The sequence below is a fragment of the Rhagoletis zephyria genome, unplaced genomic scaffold, assembly GCF_001687245.7.
Source record: "Rhagoletis zephyria isolate East Lansing unplaced genomic scaffold, Rhagoletis_zephyria_1.1 Rzeph_scaffold_18026, whole genome shotgun sequence".
Classification (NCBI taxonomy): domain Eukaryota; kingdom Metazoa; phylum Arthropoda; class Insecta; order Diptera; family Tephritidae; genus Rhagoletis; species Rhagoletis zephyria.
The window spans coordinates 1-6,921 of record NW_016175087.1 but is presented as its reverse complement, the minus strand read 5'-3'; the positions used below and the strand labels follow the sequence as shown (position 1 = coordinate 6,921).

General features: G+C 31.2%; 1 non-coding gene across 1 annotated transcript; it reads right to left on the bottom strand.

The window, feature by feature from the left end:
* Positions 1-1,881: 1,881 nt before the first annotated feature.
* TRNAL-CAA (transfer RNA leucine (anticodon CAA)) lies at positions 1,882-2,000 on the bottom strand. The gene is made up of 2 exons: positions 1,963-2,000; positions 1,882-1,926 (listed from the first exon to the last, which is right to left on the bottom strand). It is a non-coding gene; the product is annotated as a tRNA-Leu (tRNA).
* Between the last annotated feature and the right edge of the window lie 4,921 nt (positions 2,001-6,921).

Here is a 6,921-nt window from a genome sequence, read left to right as displayed (position 1 = left end):
GTATGTACATACTCCTTCGCTATACTTCTATCTACATACGACACTGGTCCATTGGGGTTTTAGATAAGCTGCCGCCCGCCTTCAACAGCATCTGCACTTCATAAACATCCACAAACTTGCCACCCTTCGCTTTTCTACACATAACTAGCATACCTCGAGGCGCGAAGCCTTACTCATTCAAATGTTACATAGCATCCTGGCAGCCACATACGCTTAATGAGTATTTATGACTTTTGCAGTTGCACAATTAATCTCGGATTTTATGATTTCATACCTATTTGCTGTACATACATACGAAATCGTACATATGAATTTTCTCTTGCGATTGTTTGTATTTGTGTGCGACGTCTGCACTTTTGCTCTGTTAATTTATATCGAATAAATATGCGTTATTTCCCGGGAGCTTTCAAGTGGTTATGCCACCAAATTTCCGTTTTTCATATCGCCATTATGTAGAAGGGAACGCAGTGGTTGCTAAATAACGGAAAAGGGGATTTACGATTCGGCAATGGGATGGCAAATTTTCTTAAGTCCTTTAATATTTATAGTTACTCAACTCACTCCCTGAGAAAGATAATTACTTGTATCATATACGCTTTGAGCGGGACTTTGAATGCTTTTGAGTCTATGCTTTTTTCACGTAGCTGGAATATGAACAAAATATCTATGCAACAGCCCACAACAGCAACAACGCAGAATCCTAGCTTAAGGAAGGATATCTAAAAAAAGTTTCCAAAATACATTGTGGTGTATTTGTAAAAGTCCTTGGTGTAGAATCTATTACAATCAGGGTCCGTAACAGTCACAATTTTTATTATAAAAGTCGGTGTTTAACAATTATTTTTTGACTTTAATTTAATTAAACCTTAAATAAAAGTTATTTCTGATTTTTATTTTATACATCCAAAATAACAATTAATTTTAATTTTTATCTAAATAATCTGCAAATTGCAGTTATTTTTGATTCTTATATTAGATGTCTTTGATAACAGTTATTGAATTTTATTTTTTAAGCCATATTTATAAAATTCTTTTCGATTGACTTACATTTGAAAACACTCTCAACTGCCATACGCATTTAAGTATATATCTAATTTAACTTGTTGACTAAAACGATTTAAAATTTTAAGCCGAGGGCACCTCTCTTCAAAAACTTTATCGAAGTAAATAGAGCCTTTTTAATAAGCCTTTTTTTACCAGTGAATAAAATTGATTTTAAGTTCCTAAACAGGTGGCAACTATCTTCAAAAATATCTGCAAAATATGGCAAACTCTATTTTGATACCCACAATAAAATATTTGATTAAAATTTTTAAATAAATTGATTTTTAATTATTGAAAGATGGCAACCCTTTTAAAAATAGTTTCGAAATAAAGCTTTGTTACAATTCTTGTTTGAAACCAATTTTAAAATATTTGCTTCAAATTACTAACTAAATGGGTTTTAAATTTTTAAAGAGGTGGCAACCTCTTATAAAATATTTTCTTAATCAAGCCTCTTGGTACCTCCCATATAAAAAAAATCTGATTTAATCGGTAACTAAATCTAATTTAAATTTTTGAAAAGGTAGCAACCCTTCTCGAAAATATTTTCGAAATAAAGAAATTATTCATTTTTCTGCGCTTTTCACTTGACACACATATTGCTGTAGTACTTTATTAATTATTTTTAACTTTCGAAGAAGGTGGCAACTCTAGTAAAAAAATTAAAAAATTTCAAAAAAACCATAATGATAAACAGAAATGAAAAATAAAAATAAATGAAAAGAAATTATTTTAAAATACAGTGCAATAAAATAAAACAACGTATAAAAATGAAATGAAGTTATATATAAAAAAAATATAGTTTACATAAAATAAGAAAAATTCTAAAAAAAATCTTGTCAGAAGTGGGATTCGAACCCACGCCCTCAGAGAGGACCAGAACGCTCCATATGAAAACCCGTAACGGGCAAGTTTGCACTTGAGTCTGGCGCCTTAGACCGCTCGGCCATCCTGACACTTAACGGTACTACAGCAAAGTGGCTTTCAGATACAAGTCAAGCAATGCTGCCTAATTGAACTATTTTTGGCACCTGACGAACTGCCCGCGGTTCGCAAGGAACTATCGACAGCTTTAGTCAGAATGGAAGAAAAAAAGTTTTAAATTAAACTAATAAAATGCATTTTTTAGTATTAAATTGTATTTCAATATAAAAACCTAGTATAATAGATAAAATATTATGGCCATATGATACAAATGTAAGCAAAATTTTGCAGTGGAAGGCCTTGGAAATCAAATTAAGTTAGTACATAGCTGAGGAGTTAATTTGATACTTGAAATAATCTGTGTAGCCATAAATATTGTAAAGAATATGTAAATAAATATGTGCAGTGTATAGAAGGGAAATATGATATATAAAAAAAAAACAATATTTAAAAAATGATTTATTAAAAAGTTTCTGTCAGAAGTGGGATTCGAACCCACGCCCTCAGAAAGGACCAACTAACCAGAAATTTACCCATGCGGCCTAAAGTTACTATATGATATTGTTTTTTACGAATTTTCAAATTTATTTGTTAGGATTTTCCAGATAGGAGTATTTTTTCCAAAATTAAAATACTTAAGATTGTAGCTAATTTAATGCAGTTTTTAAAAAGGCCAGCAAACTTTGAATTGATTTATATTTGAAGTAGTAAATTAGGTTTAAGTTAAGCTATGTTGAGTACAATCAGGTCTGACGTACTTTCAAATTTGTTGAAGTTTTTAACAATATCGTTTCTATATGCTAGGTAGGGAAATAATGTCATGTGCGCAGTTACTATTTGATAGAAATAAATAATTTCCGAAGATGCTAACCTCTAGCAGCAATGTCGAAGGGTAGGGTTAATGTAGATTTAAATTTAGATTATCTATGTTCCGTTCGTTTGTCAAATAAGTCTTTTTACTAGAGTCCGACCGATTAATCGGCAGCGTCATCGGCAAGTATCGGCACAAAATTGAGCGTCGGCATCACCCTTTTTTCGCCGATTCTTGCCGATTATTTGGAAATTCTTTTCATATGTTCAGGTGTAGCGACAGACAACAGCCAACATCAAAAACATTTGCGGACAGCTGACAAAAATGATTTTTTTTTGTTGAAGGTGTTCCACGTTTTTTCCACACAAAAGTATGTTCAACATTTTTCTTTTATGTGAAGGACACTGCCAGCAAACACAAAAAATTCAAAAACTTAACTGGATTTAATAGCAGTTTGAAACTTGCACTTCAATATACTAGAATAAAATACCAAAATTCTAATTAAAAGGTTTGAAATTTTGGTGAAAATAAGCAGAATTTCTCTAATTTTTGTACAAAGTTCGAAATCTGAATTTACATGGTGTTTGTTGTATACCAGCTAGACTTTTATAAAAAAAATAATAAACATTAAATAAACAAAATACAAATGCCAAATGCAACAACCGGTCAAAATATCGCAATTCTTTTATTTTATGGACCACTATATGTATGTAAATGCATACCTATCATATAAGTTCTTATGCATTGAATGCAAAATAGTGTATTTTAGTACAAAACGGAATGAAATTTTATGCTCGTAAATATTTCTTGCTTAGTACCATACAAGAAAGTGTTATATGTATTGTACATAGATGTGATATATGTACATATATTTTTACACATACATATGTATGTACACATGGGCGTAGCCAGGTAGGGACAGGGCCCCATCCTAACTTTCAAATTTTCCTTATATATATATAAAATAGTACCCTGAAATGCCAGCTTAATAGGGTCGAGCCCCCCCTAAATTTCATTCTGGCTACATAACATGCATAACAAGCCAATTAAATCGATTATTTGTTTTCTTTTGCTAACTTCGTTAAATTAACTGATTTTATGAATTAATACATTGATTTGTAATTTTTTATGGCATCGACATCCATAAGCCGATTAATCGGCATGGGCATCAGTACCTGAAACAAAATTGGAATCGGTCGGACTCAAGTAGAATGCATAAAAGATATAAGAAAATTATATTAGTGAAAGAGATAATTCTAACGGTATCATCGATTTTTCGACATTTCGTTATTCTAGATCAACAATTTCTCATAAGTAAAATTGACATTAAGGAAGAAACAAAAAAAAAACATTAAAATTCAAGAATAAAAAATTATCGCAAATTTCTGATTTGCCTGAAAATGTCACATAATTTTTGTCGGAAACTTTTTCTTGTCAAAATTAAAATCAGAAGTTCTGCATGTTGAAGAACCTCGACCGTTGGTCAGAACCAAGTTAATGTTTGTATCCACATTTACTATACGCTCAGTACGACACCTATATTCATATTTTTGGGAGATTAAAAAAATATATGCTCTAAAAAATGCCATTAAAAATTCTTTTAAATAGGACTCGATTTACATATGTACATACACAGGTTAAAGTTGACTCACCTTCTAGTTCACCAACCGCTCTATAAATGTGTATTATCTTAGTTCTCCTTTCCGCAAAATAGATTTGTATTCAATTATTCACACAACGAGATATAAGCGAACGAACGATGGTACTAAAATACATACATATGTACCTATGGGATAAAACACCAAATTGAAATGGCATGCAACAACAAAAATTACACGCACTTGGAAATTATGCTCTTCCAGCCATTTTTATTTCCAATCGCTTAGCAAGCACTTAGCACAACAATTCTTTCTTTACACTGCACTTTTAAAACACATTTCTGCATTTTCACACTTTCACTTTTATTACACAAAACTATTGGCGAAATATTACTAATTTGCAAAAACTAATTAAATCACAAACAATTTACAATTAAATATCAATAAACTTGACCGAACGCGTACCGACGCCCACAACAGTAATTTGCTACGACAGCAACCGATTTACAACTGAGCTGTCGATGATAGACAAAGCAGCGCTGTTGGGGAGAATGCGACTGCGACGCAGCCACCCACATACTTGTAGGAGTGCAAATGTATGTTTGTAAGTGTCACTGAGAGGAGCATAGTAATTAGGAACATGTTATGTATACACAAACCTGTGAAGAATAAAAATAAAGCAACGAAAATATTATGCGAGTAATTTTGGAGAAGATACAATAAGGAGTTGAGCAGTATTGCAAGAGTGTGAGGAGACATTCCATCACTCGGTGATTCCAGTGCGAGACAATTCAGTATTAAATCGGAAGTGGTTGTGTTTATTTTAAAGTTATTGGTGGGTTGCGGTCGGCCGGTGAATCTACATATTTGTGCTCAATAAGCGATGATTTGTTGCAAAATATTTGCAAAGTGTTGTGTTGTTTTATAAATTGAATTGTGATGAAGTGAAATGTGTGGTTTAGCAAAAATGAAAGGAAAATATATAAAATAAATAAGGTGTATGTGGTATACGGATACGAAATTTAATTTTAATTCAGAGAAAGAGAATTCCTTCTTCGTGGAACGTTTATCAGCACAACAAGAAATTCGAAGAAATGTGTGTGTGTAAGGTGAGTACATATTTTGTTGTTAGTTTTTTTTTTTAATTTTAATAATCCTTTGCATTACTTTTGCATTCAGGGACTTAGGGGTAAATATGAAAAAACTTTAAATAATATCTTCAGATTTTGAAACCAAAAGAGCATACACACATCCACTTGTAGCTACGTAGACCTTACCACGACTGTGTTAATTAGGTACAATTTCTTGTATTCATAACAAAAAAAAAATTAATGTAGTTCACACTGTAAACAAATTTTATATATAAATAAAAATTTATTATTTGGACAAAAATTAGAAAAATTCATCCAATTTTTATTAGTATTTCAAACTTTTTAATCAACATTTTTAGAAAAATTTGAGTTATGCAGTTTATTTAAAAGCCCATTTAATTTTAGTATAATACTTTCCACGGAACGCATGCTTATTATATGGGAAAAAAGGCTCAACATCGTATGGAAAAGGATTTCCTAAATCAACCAGAATATTGGCCTAATTAAAACTTGTGCTTTATTGTACTAAAATTAAATGAACTATTAATCTGCAAGTTTTGATTAGAAAGTTCACTTTTTTATGAAAATTTGATAAATTTTGGTTAAGGTGTGAACCATATTTAAAAAATGTTTTTACTAATTTAAAAAATTCTACCTAATTAAAAACAAAAGTTGTGGTATGGTTGGTTTTAAGCAAACTTTTAGGAATTTTTCTAAATTTTGGATCTTTTATTTATTTAGCTTTTTTTTACAGAGTGAACTATATTATTAAAATTTGATTTTATTTTTTAATTTGAAAAATTACTCCTATATCTTTTTAAAGTCGTGGTAAGGCTTGCGTGGTCACAAGTGAACATAGCCAGGCTCACATTTCTACTTATTTTTGCGTTTTACAATTTGAAAATTTTACGTTTTTAATTTCACCGTTACCACAGGAAACAATTTTAAAATGTTTCGATTTACGAATTTAGGAGCACATTAAATCTAGATGGGAAAATTCAATCGAAAAAATTTTACGATTCCGAAAATGGGAACACGCCTCATAGTGAAAAAATTTTCGTGGCGCTTTTTCGAAGATCTCATTAAAATACTTCCTCATTGCAGCCTTATCCTTTACATTTTTAAATTTTTACTTACAGAAGACCTCTTGTCTATCATAAACGTTTCTGATTTTTCCCCATGACGCCTTTGAAAAGGGGCACCGAAATTGCGCATATGGAAACTGTGCATTTAGACATTATTTCGGTTTCAACCGAAACTGTGCATATATGCTTTATTTCGGTTTTTACCATATGCATTATTTCGGTTTTAAACCGAAACTGTGCATGTATGCATTACTTCGTTTTTTTCATATGCATTATTTCGCTTTTAAAACGAAAGTATGCATATGCATAATTTCGGTATTTTCTCATATGCATTATTTCGGTTTTCAACCGAAACTGTGCATGTATGC